We start from the raw sequence: 17,950 nt of genomic DNA, 5'->3' as shown, positions 1-17,950 counted from the left end.
GTCTGCTTTTGAGTATGCTGTAAAGTCTATTTGCAACATTGAATGCTGAATGGGAGGAAAGGGTACGTTAATAGTTAGTCCTAATGCATTATCATTATTCCATTTCTAACCTCTGACTCCCAGATTGCGGGGTTGGACTCTATAATTAGGGATCGCAAAAAGAATGATAGAGAGAAATCCCAAACCAGAACAGATCAATCTTGGGGCAAATCAGCCGCTATCAGTCGCATCTTTAAACAAAACAGACTGGATCTTTTGTTGGGATGATGAACATATAAAACCAGTGTGTGTGTGTGTGTGAGCGCAGGGAAGGCGGAATGGCTACGATAGTACTAAACCTTGAAATGCAATAAGAAAAGAAATGGGAATATTTTATTGCTAATATCCCCTCACCAATTATTTTACAATCTGCAGAATGCGAGCTGTTTAGATCTCAATAAAACTTGAATGCACATCCGCTTTCATATATTATCGAAGAACTTCAAGTTGGGTTTGCTTTTTAGTTTATTGCAGAACGAGCTCTAAACTGTAAACAATTTTTTATGTTGTTTACATCGTGATGCAGCAATATAATAATATTTTATCATCGTTTTAAAAGAAAGGACGTAATACAAACTCCAGGTTTAGTGTCTTAGTTCAGGGGGAGAAAAAAAGGATCCGGTTTACGGATTATGTATGATTCAAGATTAAACATGATCCTAGAATGAATGAATTTTAAATGGAATCCGTCAAGCTCCCCCATTTAGCTGAGACATAACCCGAATATAATCGTATTACTTTTGGCCTTATTAGATTGCGTTGAGATTATGTGCAGCAAACTGATGTCAACGGTTCTTGAAATGGCAGCAATCTGAATGAAAGTTAATTTTACCCCTTTTCAATTCTCATCCCATTTTAGAAAGCCAATAATGAAGTGTCCATATGCTAAGCAAATGGCTAGCTTGCGAATATATTTTAATTTCTAAAAAACTTAAAATGCAATTCAGAAAGCTCAATGGCTTGTCACGGCCATCAAGTCCCTCGGCTTCATATGAAGCTAATTAATGTACTGAGAGTGTAATTACGGTAATTCTATCTGCTATGCCTGTGAATTGCATATATTCTACGGCTAGTTTCTCTGTTTTTTAGGATGAAAAATCCAAGTTTCTGGAAGAAAACCAGTATGACAGCGGCAAACTTGCCTTCAGATGAAAAAACCTGAAAGATTCCTAGCAGCTCAGAACCCAGATCGTTCTAACAAAAGAGCTTGAAAGATCAGAGTCATTCACCATCATTTACATGCACATTTCTACTGCATTATTATCCACAGAAAAAGAAGCTAATCTGCTTCGAACTTTTCTTCCAGTTTTTGCATTGATGATCTTGGTTTAAGTGTCTCAACATTAAATGTCCGTTTGATTTGGTGAGAGAATACTATTATCTACTGCACATCTCTCAAATCTCCTGATCGCATTTCTACTCCAATAGATGACTTCTATTTTGTGTCGGCTTTTTTATACTCTATTATGTCACTGGGATTTATCCTATAGCTTGAAAAGTTACATTCACATGATCGCCAGTATCGATTCCGCCACTGTCGATCAACGGGGGGAAGGGAATTGACCACTTTTTTCTTGGTCAGCCTTTGAGAAAAAGTCATGGAAAAGTTTGGAGAAACTCACGAGATTGCTGCTGATATCTCCAGGGCATTAGATCGGATTTGGCAGACCTACTGAGGTCCAATGTTATGGTGTGTCTTCTGAGATTTTGCAGCTGCGTTTCTAGCTTCTTTTTTTTTTTTGTAGTGAATTGCATTCCACTTTCTCATTAGACAAACCATCAATGTACCCAAGTTTTCAAATATCCACTGCTAGCACTAAATCGGATCACCGGGGAATAGCAATTTAAACCAGTAACTTCAACGTCTGCAGCATTACTTCCGATGAGTTCCATCCACGTGGTTCTCCAACTTTGCTTTTTCAATGCGAAAGTGCTCATAAACAGCTAGTTACATTAGAAGTCGTGTTCCTTAGTTTTATGTAGCCTAATAAAGAATTCACAGTGATTATTTTTGATTCTAAATATCCAATTGATAATCCGTGTTGTTCTTTTTACGATTTATTAGGCCCATGTAGAGGTAAAAAAATTATTTTGAAAAGCTGAAAGACATCGCTAATTGTAAGAAAGTATTTACTGGAATGCACGCCAGCAGTTCCGAACTAGTATACCCCAACACATTTCTGAAGTGCCGGGGAAATTGTAAACTAAGCGCATGCAAAAAATTAAATCCCATTTAATGTTATTCTTTTTATTGGATGATTTGTTTTGATTAACTTCATTAATTTTGACTTACTAAAATATACTAAGAGTTCAAAATGCTGAACATGTAGGCTCTGTATTCAAAGCGGTAAGAAAGTGTACTCGGCATTTGATGTGCAGCAAACGTGAAAATATTTGAGACGACCCACAAGTGTACGCAACCCCATGAGACGCAAAGTAACCAACAATGCGGGTGTCACATGACTGGCTGTTACAGCACTTGGCCCAAATATGGCCCAAATATGTGTTTGCACGTAATACTACTACATGTCTCCATTCAAGGACTGACGATTTTCACAGATGATTATGGAGTGTGTGTGTGTGTGCGAGCGCGCGCGTGCTCAGAGGATCGACGCGAGATTATTAGAGATGACCACTTCTAAAGTACTTCGATTCTTGAAGATCCAAATCAGCCCACGTTTCCCAATTACCTTCTCAAACCTATCGGTCACTAGGATTAGTTTTTAGATTGAAAACAAAATACGGGCAACTGGTGACTAATTCTCTCTCTCTCTCTCTCTCTCCTCAGTTGATTGCGAGGTCACCGCCGGTTATTGTTTCACCCTAACAGTATGAAGCCCCGCTAACGAATGAGGATTTCCCATCGAAGTCCCTTCACGCCTTTCCAACCAGGAAGTGAACCTTTATGACCACTCCGTTAACTGGGAGGTCAATGACAGTGAAAGGACCGCCAGGGGTTTTAAAAGTAACGCTTATCCGAACTCTACGGAAACTGATTAAAAGTAGCAGTCGTCGCAAGAACTCTCTCTCTCTCTCTCTTTTCTCTTAACCTCCTAGAGGGCAAAAAGGAGGCGGATTGCAGATAACCGTGAATCGTACGCGGCAGTCTCTGGGAGCATCGACCTTCCGTCACCTGCAGTATGATGTTCTCCCCAGCGGCCACACAAATGCGGAAACACGACTTGAAATTTTAAAATGCAAGGGGTAAAGAAAATCCTCTGAGAAAAGAAAATATCGCTGTGAAAGTTCCCTCAAGTGAGAGTTTGAATTTCACTTCCGGTCTGACAAGATACGGTTCACTTCTCTTCGAGTAAGTTTTAAAAAAAGTTATTCGGAAGTAATTTTGAAGCCACCCACAGTTAAAAATAAACGGATGGATTAGTACGCATGTGGTATTATCGCTTTAACTTATGTCGAAGTACCAAACGATATATTGCACATGCAATATATTATCGTCTGCTTATGACTACACGATATACTGCACGCTGAATTTATCTTTGGTTATTCTTTTTTGCTATCAGATTAGGCTAACGGGGACTTTATTAGAATTATAATTCTTACCTTGATTCTGATGGGCCTCCCTGTCACCATAAGACGCTTTCTGGTTTTCGCTTTGTTTCCTAGAGAAAAAGAAAACAAACGAAAACATAATCAAGGAGATGCGTGCAATAAATACAAACTATTATCCAAATAAATGAACATATACTGTTTCAGAAACCACTTTACACCGCAAGTACATTTTACTCGACTTATCGTGTAGATGACATTGTTTTATGAGGTTTGGGCAATCAGTTTAACAAATAACCGGACTTTGTAGCAAAACAATCTGCGTGCCTACTTCCTGTGAAATTCCGATATCTTCTTTGGATAAGCAAGGTGATCTCACTTACACGAGAAACATCACGTCCCACCAGGCGCGAATTTGTGTGTGTAGGTGATTTTCTTTCTTTTTTTCTTTTTCGTGTGATTAGTAATGTACCTGTAGAGAGAGTGCGTTTCGCTTTGTCAACAGACAGGAATTTCAAATAAGCACGTCTTAAGCCTGAAATTGTAAGGAGTCGGTCAGCTTATCTGAGTTCAAGCTTCAAAACAGCAACACCACGTGCACTGCAACTTATAAGGATGCACAAAACGCACTCAATAGAGTGGTCACGACAGTTCTAATTTGAGTAATCTGTTCTGAATTTGTCAGGCTGAAGTAGAACTTAAAAAGGCTTACCCACGTCGCTAACAGAAGATGGTACGCATCACCTCTGGTTGGATTCGTAATGACAATTATTACAGCCATGCTGTTATTCCTATGGGATTATATTTTTACGACACGTATAAGTTTGTAATATAAATGGAGGAGAACATGCATCTCCGCCTGAACGCAAAAAGAATATTATATATATAAAAAGAAGGGAAAAAAACAACACGAAAGGCACATTTCTCGTTACAGAGGACTTCTAACTTATAAAATCCGAATTTTCGGGAGAAAAAAACCTGCTACCTCACACTGCTTTATCATTGCAATACAAAATCCTCTTTCTAGAACCCCCTACCGGTTAAAAAGGAACTAAAATATTTTTTCTTACTTGTATGGAAACAAAACGTAAATTGCACGAGAAAAAAACAACTGCATTATCTATTGGACTAGCTATGAGGTATCACCCATTTTCCTACTTCTTGCCGAGGGCTATCAAGGATTACTCGTTCTTTGAGACCAGGTGTATTTTGTATGCGTGCGTTTCTCGACAGCATTTGCCTCTTTGCTTCAATTTGCATAAAAATTTGCACACGCATCGCTAGAAATAACTACAGTTTGGGCTGAAATCGGTATACGCAAACGTTCCAAAAAAAAAAAAAAAAAAAGGTAAACATGTTTCTTAATGTTTCTTTGAAACTACAAAGATGTTGAAACGTTTTTTTCGGGAAGGGGGTATTGCAGAAAATAACAAAAAAGCCTTATTCTGATTTAGAACCGTTGGTCGTGTAATTTAGTCTGCCTGGTTGGCCGAGTGGTTAGTGTGTCCGCTCTACAGCCAAGAGGGCGCCGGTTCGAATCCTGCCGTGGGCATGGATGTTTGTGATTGTCCTACAAGCTTTGTGCGGAAAGGGAATCTGCAATCCTACCACTTCTTCTAGCGGCAGACATCATTCCAAAACCATGTGAGGTAAGGCAGTGACCATACGGCGTCTACGGACGTCATATGTGGGGAAAAAAAAAAAGGTCGTAATTAAGGGAACACTTGTTTGGATTAAATTAATCATTTTAATAATTTTTATTTATTCTGTTTACCGTTCTATTACAGATAAGCATATAACGCGAGATCTCGTAAATCCACCAAAACAATTAATAAATAAATAAAAAAAGAAGAAAGCCAAGTTTGAATTGGCAGCTTAATCATCACACATTAATAAAAGCGAAGGTATTTGGTTAACTACATAAAGAAGGGGGGGAGGTTGTAAGAATGATATCAACAGTGACTGTGGATTGGCGAACACGCAACAAAAGAAAAAAAGAATTTCTTAGCAGTTGTCCTCATAAATAATTGATCCTATCGAATTTGCTCTAATACGTAGCGTCAGTTTAGAGGGGGAAAGGGAAGGGGGTCAAATGCCTTGCCACTTCTCCATGGATGATTCCAACTTCCTGGAAGGTGCACAGGAAGTTTCTGATACGCGACAGGATTCGAACCCAGGTCTTTTCAACCAAAAGACATTGCAGATCTCCCATATGGTTCCAATGCACTAAACATTTCCGATAGGATTATCATAACAAAACCTTCACTCGCTGTCCAAAATCTCTGCTAAGCACTGGCGAACAGCTGATCCCACAAACCTGCCTAAGGCGGTCTTAAGCACAACCGCTTATCAGAAAGTGCGTCAGTTTAACCCCATTTAGAAGCTTTTACTTTCTCTGTACTTTCTCCGGAAGCAAAGCCTTCCTGTCTTTTTCCACTCACCTTTAACCGTAGTCACGCTTGACCTCCACCTTCTGCGAAAAACGCAGCCTCGCCAAATGAAGTCCACGTGGCCACTCTCCAATCATATACTTAAAAAAAAAAAAAAAAAAAAAAAAATGCTGTTCCCTCAATGCTTCTCCACCCCGGAAATGAGTGCCACGCGAAACTTATCAACCCCACATCATAGAAAGGGTGGCGGATAGTCGTTTCGATTAGTTGCCGTCACTGAGAGAAAACAATGGCGGCTTTTAGCGCAAGGTTAGTCAGACACAATGGAGCCATGTCGAGGTAATCACTGAGCCATACAGAAAGTGTAATTGACTTGCGCGTGCAATCGACGAAGTACGGACGGAAAGAGGGATCATTGGGATATAACGAAGAGATTAGAGGACTTGGATCTTCGTGTTGTGACAATCTCCAGAAATACGCAGTCAAACCTATGATTTAATTCTGTAGATTAATTCTCGCTGCACTTCGTGAGAGTTTAATGTTAAATTTTTATTGACTTCTTAATGATTATAAAATACAAAAGCAGGGGTTAAAGAGTTCTGAAGATTAAAATCATATAAGCATTAATCTTTACTTACTATAATCTAAATAACTCTTTGTTTATTATCGTAATGGTTCTTTTAAAATACAATAGTCTATCTTAAACATTCAATTGTCGTTATAATAAGCATAACAATAAAAGAAAACGAAAAACAAAACAACAAAAAACTGGATACTTATCGTCTGCTACTATACTAGTAGTCTTTCTGGCATCGTCTGTTCAGTACGAAGCAAACGATTATAGAAATTTCATCTCGTGGTTGACTTTAAAAATAAAAACAAACAATAGGAGTTAATCAAAAATTAATATGCAATAATCCATTCAGGATTAATATGTAGATGATGTATTGCCTATTAATTATGTCCCAATACTTCTCAAAGCTTTGCATAATACAATAATAAAACCGAAGGAAAATTATACAGATATTTTCCCCACTTCATGATATTTGTTCGCGCATGCGCTTTAAGTAAAAGTAACTTTTCACGTGCACAATTGATTTTGACACTTCAGGCAAACGATTTTCTTATTTTAGATTTCTCTTTTGTGCGTTTCGCATGCCCGACAGCTACTAGTCGGTGAGGACAACGAACTAACTGCACCATTGTGTATTATTGTCCACACTTCCCAACACGTCACTGCAAACAAATACCCTCCTTTCATCGCCACTAAAATAGCCGTTCAAGTGTCGTCTTTTCGTGCAAGGTTACGAGGAAGAAAGCCATCGTGGTATTTAGGTCGACAATGGAGTTAGTAATCAATCAATGCGTTGTATGAATCATATGACATGAAGAGAACAACAACGGGATAAAAACGAAGAGCGACAATGAAAATAATAGCAAAAATTCGAAATGATAATGATGCAACAGATCTAAAGGATGATAAATCATTGTGTTTGCGAGTCACACACATGGCAGTACAGTAGCCGACGAAAAGCAACAATGTTCGTCTGCAGTTTGTTTTATATTTTTGACTTGTGTTCGGCTGCTAGTTTTTTTGGTTACAGCAGACTGAAATGGAAGAGAAAGACAGATCGAACATCCAATTTATTACAATATCAGCCAAGACTGAGGGAAAGGGGGGGGGATATATACGAGAAATGAAACAGTTTTAGCCAGCAAATAAGCCGTAACGGAGCACCCACGGAGATAAAAGTTAAATTATTGCAGGAAGTGGTGTGTGAATCATATCTCGTACCAGTCGTGACGGGCGTAATTACGGTTTGATTGCATCTCACTATCACACACGCACACGGTTTCACAAAATAACTATTGCAATAAGGTCCCGTGCATTTGCAGTGACGATCGCTGCAAAACAATCCCCTGGTGACTGTTTGCTGCAGTAACGTAGTACATAGTCAGCGCACACTGTTCTGATTCACAGTTGATTTATTTCCAGCAGGAGACACTTTCTGTTTGGGAAATGGTAAAAGATTTTCTGGAGGACCAATCATTTGCTTCAAAATTAGAGAAGGTCAGAGCCAGCTTGAGACATTTCGGTATCCCAAGCCTATTTTAACTGCGACACCTCATGGACACAAACTGACGCAATGAACATGAATTGAAATTAATTTTTTCTATTATAAGCTCTCATGTAAGTACCTCATATAAAAAAAGGTACTCAGCTTTTAATCCACAGCGATTTCTAGAGCTTCTACAGAATATTTTAATTACTTCCTGTTGGCATTTGTGAAATACAAGGAATGCAGGAAATACCTCTGTATCCAAGGTCTAATGAGATTTCTTTCATGTGCAGCAGTCTGCTTCATATTTGTAACCATGACACATTTAGATTTCAATATAACACAGGGTTTCAATTATTCATTCCAGAATCCGTCCTCAACTTTAGCTGTTTCGTTCGTTGCATGGCTCAACTGACACTCTGGAGTGTTTCGTTTTTAATTCCAGTTGCTTTTGTATGTGTAATGTGGCTTAGAGTAGCGTGATATGGGTAGGTGACGTGTCCAGCCTCTTGTATCACGCGATCAGAAACTCATGCGGAAGCGTGCTGATTACTATGAATTGGACCTGATTAACTTGCATGAAAATTGTGTCGCGTTGCCAGTGACAAATTTCTATTTTTAAATAGCTTATTAAGATATAGAAACTTCCATTCTTTAATTCGCAAAGAAACGCTTTGTGTTTCTTTCCGAAATAAAACGTTCTTCATTCAAAACAACATTCTTGGTGTTTTTCCACTGTTGTAGAACACCACCAAGGCATGGAAAAGTTCAGAGAAACTCATTTGGTTATTCTTGACATTTAAAAAAAGGCATTCGATCGGGTATGGCATACCGGCCACAGCCGCTCCCTGCAAGTGGATCGCCGGTTTCCTCTCTCTCCAGCTTTCTCTTTCAGTGCTTGGATACCTCAGAGCTCTGCGATTTTGTCCATGTTCTCCTTCTTCCTATCAATGACTTTTTTTCTCACTGACTACAATTCATATCCCATTCAAAGTTTTGCCGATGGCAGAACACCACATTCCGCCTAGTCACAGACAACCATGCAGTATTCAAATTATTCAAGCTACAAGATCTTCCATTGCGAGGAAATATAAACAGAAGACTGTTACCTTCTCACCTGCGTACAAGCGTTAACATCGCATAAATCCCAAATCCACCCAAACTTGGAATATCGTGTGACATTTGGGAAAAAGATAACAAAAAATATAACATTGAATTAGAATAGAAGAACATCCATAGATGCCTCCAGATCCAAATAATAATAACTGATTTAAAAAATAATAATAATAGCATTATTTGATTCCTAAGATTCCCGTTGGTTGAAAATCTTTAATTCTGTTCTCCGAATATCGTTTGCGGTCACTTTGAATAAACTTCTCTATTTTAAACCTGACGTTTTTCGATTTAACTTCCCCAATACAAAGAAGTCAACTAGCTCTTCTTTTGTAGTTGTAATGACACTGCAGAGAGAAAACAAAATTGTGATTTTGAAGGTCACGGAAGGCAGGAGGATCAGTGTTCAGGGCGTCAGATTTTGACGGTTGAGAAGTTTGAGCACCGAAAGGCTTGTCGTTCGTATAGAAGGAATGGAGAGCGTTGTCACCAAGGGAACACCTGCATTAGTAGGAAAATCTGAAGAGAAAACAGCATCCCTCATTAAGGCAGCGAATGACCCTAAAGAAAACTTACGAGGGGAAAGGCAGATCATAAAATGGCAAATAACGATCTAAAGAAAGCATTTACTTATTTATTGGAATAGAAGATGATGTAAAACGTATTCCGTGTAGTTTCCTTATGAACGAGGAAAACACGTGGATATTTGTTTTCTATGGAAATATGTCTTCTAAGAATTGGCATCGTAAATCTCTGGTGATGTTTTCCTCCAACATGAAGCATCTCTCTCTCACTTGATATTGTTGGTGGATTTCATTGCCATTTATACTGGCTTCTTTTTTTTTTGTTTTTTTTTTGCTTAATGGGATCTTTTCTGATCTGAACACTCTTACTGTGGTCATATCTCCAGAATAATTCTCGCTTGAATAAAACCTTTCTTCCGTCCCTCACACTGCTTTAAGCCGAATAATTGTCTTATCGACCCGCTTTATCTCATCCGAGTGAAAAATGCAGCACTCGATAAAAAGTTATCAAGTGCGTTATCGATTTTACTGGCTCCTCTATCAATGAAAATCATCCCATTTTCCTGCATGCGTAGACACTTCCCTTGGCATTGTTTCCTCCGAACTGGAAGCTCCAATTCTACGGGAGGGTTTTTTGTTGTTTTTTTAAGCAATGCGTGAAGCAGCTATCGTTCATTTATTTACTTTGTTTAGTGTTAGTGAATAAAGTAAATAGAAGGAAGCGAAATACAGTACAAAATGAAAGATATTTAAATCCCACGAGAGCATTGGTTTCGCGTTCTAGACGAAGTTCGAACCCAAGTGCGTCCACCTGAATAGCTTTGCCGATACCAAATGAGGTAAAGGCTTCTTCTACGAGAGCAAGATTATGCTTAAGCGTGTGGCAGTTCGATTACTTTATGTCAGTACTTTAAGATCTTATTCCGGAGTCTATTCCTAGTTAGAAATATTATACGAGCATTGGTCTGATTCTCAACAACTACAGGGATGTGAATATTTGAAACGTGGCTTGACTTGAACAAAGATTATATTGTCAAGTTCAGTTTAATAAACGTTCAAAAGAGAATGCTTATCGTAACTCGGACTATGGAAAGTAACTTTTCAACATCTTGCGCCCTTGAAAATCCATTGAAGCAGTTGATCTTTTAAATGTCGTGGGAGATCCAATGATCGCGGTGGTTACTACTTGAACACTGTCAACGGCCGATCATCTCATTCACTGTGTGACGTTGCGTGACATTTTTCAGTAAAACCTACAGGTGCTCCGTTATGTCGGTAAGACCTTTTTCTTCATGGCGAAATGTTAAGAAGGGGACTAACAATTTAATTCGCAAAAAAAAGGGTGGTCTACTCAGCCTGTCGTCAATACTGCGCCACACGTTCACAGAAAAACGATGTCGGATGGAAGTTACTTTCGGTGGAGATTACCAGAAACTCCATTTTATGGACATGCTTGACCTCATACGAATAAACTGCGAAGAGACTTTCAACGGCCGGTGGATATTGATGAAGAGACGTCGACGTGGATTATTCTGCTTTAAAATTCTCGCTGATATTCCTCGAAAAGGCAACAGTGGCATTAACATTACAAAAATCATGCGCAAAATGCATTTTCATTGGAAAATGTCATCCGTATGTTCATAGTCTTTCAAAGCAGGTAGCAATTTAACAAAACACGCATGACTGCACGGTTTGCTAACTGAGGTGTTGCTGATGCGTTAGCTTTTCCGTGAATATATCCATGCTTATTTGCGCATAATACATTTTAAATACTCGTAGCTTCGTAACTGTTGAGACTCAGATCGATGTTCATATGTTTTGTTTAATATATACACACGGCAGATTGAATAGTTCACTAGTATGATGTATAAATAAGTGATTACGAGAACATTAATTATTTATATTCTTTTGAATAGCTAGAGTTGTAGTCTTTGGGGAATTCTTCCTGAGGAAGGCTGTTCCAAATAATTGAGATAGGGGAGAAGAAGGTTCGTTGAGATAGTATTTGGACTATAAATGAATCTTGGGAAATCCATGTTATTGTAGACTCTTAGCTGAAAAATAGAAAACTGTGGGCCAATCCAGTTTAACAACTCTACCTGTAAAAAAAGGCAAAGCCTTAGAAGAATCATCGATTAGAAAAAAGTGTCCTGTTCTGGGCAGTATCAAGAATTCATGCGTGTTCTGGACGGTATTAGGAAAGAAATGTCAGTCCAAGAAAAGAGATCTGATCTTGTCTAGTAAGCTATATTATCAATAAAATGGTGAAGGGTGAGATCGTTTTGCGAGAAAAAAAAAATACAAATACGTTTTGATAGAACTAAAAATACATTTCTGACATCCTCAAAAAACGATCTTAAAGTACGGTCAGTTTCAGGAGATCCAATACAAATTAATCGTAAATAATATTCACAAGAGTAGACATTAATAGTGAACTAGAAATAACTGGAAGATAGGCTGGTTTAGAAATGAGGGGAAGGGATAATCCTTTTGGCAACCCGCTCATCCACAAAGGAGTTATCCTCTATAATAACTTATGCTCCTGTTCAGCTAAATTGTTCAAGCAGTTAAGGTAATGACAGCTTAACCATTAAATTTACTGCGCTACATATTCAACTGAACCATACGTAATGTTTATCATAATTGTACCCAAATTCTGGTGTACTCGAAAAAGGTCATACTTGTGGAAAAGAGTACTTAGTTGATGATGCAGGATATTAAGAGCACAGTCGATCTCATTCACGAATATAACTGGTCTTCATGCACAGCGCCTGACAGCAAAGCATTCTGTTCAAAATTTCTAAGCAGATTGTGAGAAATAGTTACGTTAAGGCAATGAAGAATGCACCTCATTCAACCAGTTCAAATACCATCTCGAACTGAAACAGGCTATTCTCGTATGCAATTAGGTAAACCGATTTATCCCAGAGTAGTTGAAAGGCGTCAGTGCTCTTCGACAAAACTACCCAACCGTATTTATTTACATCGTATTTTAATATGCCTGAATAGTTCTGTGGTAGAGCACTGACACGAAAAACAAACCGTGATGGTCTAGATTAAATCATTCATTTGCATACGATGGGAGCGAGCCGAGGTCTGAATGGTATTTGAGCTGCTTCAATGAGCTTTGCTGCTATCAAAAGCACCAATGTTACGTGCAACTGATCGCAAATTTTGTAAACACGGAGTAAGGGGAATGAGATAAATTTACTTAGTGCCAGGCATCTAAGGCTAAGATGCATTTATGTATTGTTTCCATATATATTTTGTAACATGCAAATATAGTTGCTCGTGAATTAGTATCGACCACACTAATCCCCCCCCCCCCCCCAAAAGGCCATTTCTTTCATAATTCCTGTTTGTTTCTGTGCAAATTCCTCGACTGAGAAAACATATGCTCGAAGTCCTACGTATGGCGTGAAAGCAATGCCATACGACGTCAGCGCAATTGCTTAGTCCATTTTTCTACTTTGAGGAACTGATGGCACAAGGACTCAACTTGTGCACACTTATATGCCTGAAGTGTTATAATATCATAACGTTGTTGACAAAACATGCAATACACACCCTGCAGGAACGTCAAGGCAACCACGGTTTTTATTCCAAGATAGCGGACTTTTGTGGGTAAAACTGGTTCTGTTGGAATCCTTCCAGGACAACATAGTTTCCCATCTGTTTAATGTTGACCATCTTTAATTTAACAGCAACAAATTAACCACACATTGAGCGCAACTCACGCAGTGCCGTTATGATTGTGGTGGTTTCTAATTAACGGAGCCAAGAAATGTTTCGTTTGGTTGAAATTAAGACCAAAAGAACTATGATCATGGTGCCAATGTATTGCGTTTGTTAACTGCATGTATTCTGGAGTGTTTGCCTATTTTTTAGGAGAGGGAAACCCTTGTCACTTTAGCTAACTTCCCTTAATTTATAAAGATTCTTCGTGTCTTAAATGGAATTCAAACTCTAGTCTTTCCAACCGAAGATAAAGCAACATAAAAATTGTCCAAATCATTCTTTCATTTATTTATTTCAGTTTTTTTAGCGCAAAAATGTCTTTATTAATTATGCCCTGAAGAGCAGATCTTTCTATCATTAAGAAAACAGATAATCGTATTTTAGTGCACAATATTCACATAAAAACGCTAGAAATCGTCTCGAAAATTAATTTTCAGAAGATTAAATAACTAAATGGCCATATGATGTAAGGTACTTTGAGAGTAGTATGACGGCCAGTTTCTACTAGTGAAATGAGATTTCGGGTTGGAAAAAAAAAATTGGATGTCATAGGAGATTAAAGAAGGTCAACTAAGCATAGAGGATACTACGCGCACACACACACACCACTTTAAGCAGCTGTGTACAATGGTTGACATCATGCTGTGCTGTGTCTAAGAGTTAACATGCTGCAACAGCAAGTTTAAATCAATAACATGGCTTGCTGTCTCATCGAAGAAATATTGAACAGTGATGGTCATAAAGGCAGTGTCGTCTCTCGGCAGACCCAGGTGTTCAAGTGCATTATAATGACTTTATTACACGACACGAAGGTCATTAATCCTGATGTCATCTTCGTGGAACTTAAGACATCTAAAACCTCATTAAAACCGACATAAATGCCAGTATTTCGTTAACTGGGGGAGGGTGAGTTTTTGGTCTTCTTGAGAGTCCTTTGGAGAAAGGCAAAAACGAAAAGAAAGCACCTCTTCCCCCCCAAAAAAAAATAACAACATAATAACAAAAGATAAACCGAATCCAGAAAGGACCATTCAATTTAAAATAATAATAATCACATCTTACAAGACTATCCATTTCTTGATTACGCCTTGACAATGGGGACTATCTTACAGCTAGCACAGAAACGCCCGCAGGTGCACCCTTTGACTGATTGTGAAGGAGATGGTGCATGGATAATTGTCCTCTATGTTGAGAAGTCACGCCATAAAAACTTACTAGGACATTCCCAGTACAAGAAAAGCTTCCTTAGAGATCTTACAATAATCTTGTTGGCGAATTGGGACTTCATGTTTAGTGACACATAAAATTTGTCTCTTTCTTGGGGAGGTAAACTACCGTTTGTGGTTAACCCTTCGCTAGTCAGTCGCTACTAACTGAACGCCGTTGCAACCCAATTGAGAACAATGAGACGGATATTAACACTGTTGCCCAGCAGTGTAACGTATATGGGGCACACCAAAGCGATAGTGCTAATGGAAACTATGTTCTATCCTCCAGTGGCTCCTAATATTTGTTTTCAACAACAATAGCTGTCTGATAGCGTCTTCTTTACATTTCCGTTAACTGCCACTAGAGGGCATCGTAAAAATCTTTCTCCAGATTTCAGACGAATCACAAATATTAAAACGGTTTTGTAATTTAATTGCCATTGAGTAATGCAATTATTAGTAAGCATACGTTCGTGTTTACCGACTTGTTTGACAGAAAATAGCGTTTCCACGCTAGCTGGGAAAAAATTGAACATTAAGGAGGTCACTGGATTGTCTAGATTGTGTTGGTGTCAAGTAGACGTGTTACATAATAGGGCTAAGGAGACTGAACACGAGTTAACGCATGAGGTGAATGACCTATAATAAATATTTCTTTTTAAACAACAAATAAGCAAGTGAAAGAATAAAAGAAAGTATGGGTGCATTTTGAAACGTGTGGATGATTTTTTGTTAAGGGGGAAAACATTTGGCTCAACTTAATTGTCTTCAGAATGACGTTACGCTACGTGTATGTAAAAGTGGTCTTAATGGAAATTGGGAACCATTTGGAATTGGTGAACGGCTCCATAAATGAACAACTGACAGACTGTGGAGAGCAACAATATCTCCGTGTACGTTTTTATTGTTAAAGGAAGTTTAGAATATAACCAGGCAACAATGGGAGAAATGAAATATTTTGAATGACAGCTAAATGTCAAACTAAACAGAAACAAGACACTAAAGGTGGTATGCGATTTCTAATGACCAACCAACAGCACGTTTGGTAAATTGTATGCGCTTAAACCGTTCAATTTACTGCTAGAAATCGCCGCGTTGGACGAGATAATCGATTGGGTTCAGCCCATGCCACTCAACGCTAATGAGGAAGGAATGTACCGAAAATGGGTGACGCAAGGCAAGCACACAAAAATATTACTGCTAATTAACGCAAGCGATTAAAATTAAATCAGGTCAGGAGACACAGCGAATTGCTGTAGGAGAGCGAAAGCACATTAGTGTACAGCGGGTAATCCCAAGTTATGGGGGGGGGTTACATACATTAAAAACACTTCTTAAAAAAATCGTGTTCGATCTCCTCCTTTAATTACAGCCAGTAACTTCTCATCAGTCCTTCCAAAAACACTGTTTACACGTGACACATGAATAATGAATCAAATTCCCCTTTAAACCAGCCTTGACTGGAAAGACTTGAGTCGAACCTCATCAAAGATGAACGCATTTATTAGCTGCAAGTATTTTTCAAGTGAGAATTAATTAGGGACGGCATTAGAACCCGAGTCTTCCCAAATAAAGGACATCGTTAATAATTACTAACCTACGAAGGTTCACGCAGATTGAGGTAGAAATGAGATTTATTTATTTTATTTTATTTTTTACATCATTCCATAGAATCCAGAATAAGTTAATTAAGCAGTCCGTGAAGGTGTATAAATGTATACAGTTAGCATTCTCAAAAGATAAGCCTCAGTCCAATGCTAAAACTAAACTTAGTCACGAGATATTAAAGCAGTCATACGTCAACGTCCGTGCTTATAATTCTTTGAATTGGTTGATTTCCTCGTTGAGATGACCTTGGCGCACATTTTAAAATATGCCGATGTGAGGCTTATCTCACAAATCAGATCTATTATTAACTATCCACGCGATTTATGTTACTGGCCGTTCTAGATGCCTCCTTGGCTCCCGAGAACCATCATGATTTAAATCTTACTCCGTAGAACAATCGCACATTTACTGACCTCAAGAATTCAATCTTTTTCAAATGTTAAGCTTTGTTAAACTATTTCTCAGGAAGATTATACTGCAAACTCAGCTTCGGAATAGTTCATATAGAAAACAATATAGAAAATAGTGAAATAGATAGCTTAGTAACAGTTACACTGTTCTTGTTGCTATGGAATTTGTTGGTATGCTATTTAATAAATATTCTGCAGCACGCAGCATTCTCCCGAGATCCAGCTATTTAGCCATATAAGAAAAGTTTAAAATTTTAAACCAAATTATAAGCTTTACATGCAGACATGCTGGTTTTTTCCTTACCAAAGCTGTAAAATTTGCACACGCACACACACACTTTCCAAGCTGCCGTACTGTGATGTGCAGTAACGTATTATCATCCCATAAGATTAATGGATTTCTTTGAGAACTACAGCGCTCCCCCCCCCACCCCCACACACACCGTGCCATCCTCCATCTCTTTCTCCCATTTCACTGCACACCACTATAACCGTGTCTTGTGCGGTAATGGCCGACTGAATATCGATAAGCGAACGATACTTAATAATCCCGCTCGCGTCACGACCCACCATGAAACTAAGCCAAGTTGAATCCAATTCTGGGAGACCGCAGAAGTAGGTTAATTCTACATTCGAGGACGAAACAAAAAAAAGCAGGCTGCCCAAAATGATGTAAGAAACACGTGATGGGGGGGGGGGGTTGCCGATTTCCATTTTGTTGATTAATTTTTTCTCGGTTGGATTTTCCATTCAGATAACTTGGCCCACTTTTATCATCTCTTGGCGGTGCTTTATCAAATCAAATCAAACTCCCTTCGCAGAGTTCGATGATTAAACAGCGATCCTCCAAATGACAGGGGATGGAGTGCAAACTGCAGCCTTGATGGCAAACTATGTAGATGCAGATGCGAGTGTCAATAGACACACATCTTAAGCAGCAACTATCGATTGGGTACGTTACAATCATTACTCCTTCCTCATATCGATAATTCTAGATGAGAGCAACTCGCACATTGTGAGTGGCGTGCTAGTAACAACTAATGATTGATTTTCGATATTGGGGCGATAATCAGGCTTGTCTTTTCTTTCTTTTCCCTGGTGTCTGTGCGTGTATCAAATGCGTTCATTGCAGCTGCGCGGTGTAATACAGTCTGCGGCTTGTTCGACTATTTACCGGGAAAGGGAAACCGAAGATAAAAAGCAAACGGAAATATCTCAGAACTACAGTGAATGACGACCGTTCAGCTACGTAAAAAGAAAACAAAGAAGATCGGATTCGCTCTTTCTTTCTTTTTTTTTTTTTTGTGTGTTTGTTTGTTATAAAAACATTAATTACTTCGCACTTGTACTTGC

The 17,950-nt window shown here is 38.6% G+C and overlaps 2 protein-coding genes across 2 annotated transcripts in view; one reads left to right on the top strand and one right to left on the bottom strand.

Annotated features, from left to right (window-relative positions):
• LOC150101752 (zinc finger MYM-type protein 1-like) overlaps positions 1 to 17,950 on the top strand; it is a 73,381-nt gene that overhangs the window by 30,412 nt on the left and 25,019 nt on the right. The gene's annotated exons all lie outside the window — the stretch shown is intronic.
• Positions 1 to 17,950, bottom strand: part of LOC150101753 (uncharacterized) — a 170,510-nt gene that overhangs the window by 139,938 nt on the left and 12,622 nt on the right. Inside the window, exon 2 of the mRNA XM_090401032.1 lies at positions 3,601 to 3,659. The gene's annotated coding sequence lies outside the window, so the exon portion shown is untranslated. The remainder of the gene's footprint in view (positions 1 to 3,600; positions 3,660 to 17,950) is intronic.

This window comes from Typopeltis vanoorti, chromosome 11, assembly GCF_054136105.1.
Source record: "Typopeltis vanoorti isolate ZY-2024b chromosome 11, IOZ_Tvanoo_1.0, whole genome shotgun sequence".
NCBI lineage: Eukaryota > Metazoa > Arthropoda > Arachnida > Uropygi > Thelyphonidae > Typopeltis > Typopeltis vanoorti.
The sequence above is the reverse complement of the archived record's forward strand: the minus strand, read 5'-3'. Positions and strand labels throughout refer to the sequence as shown.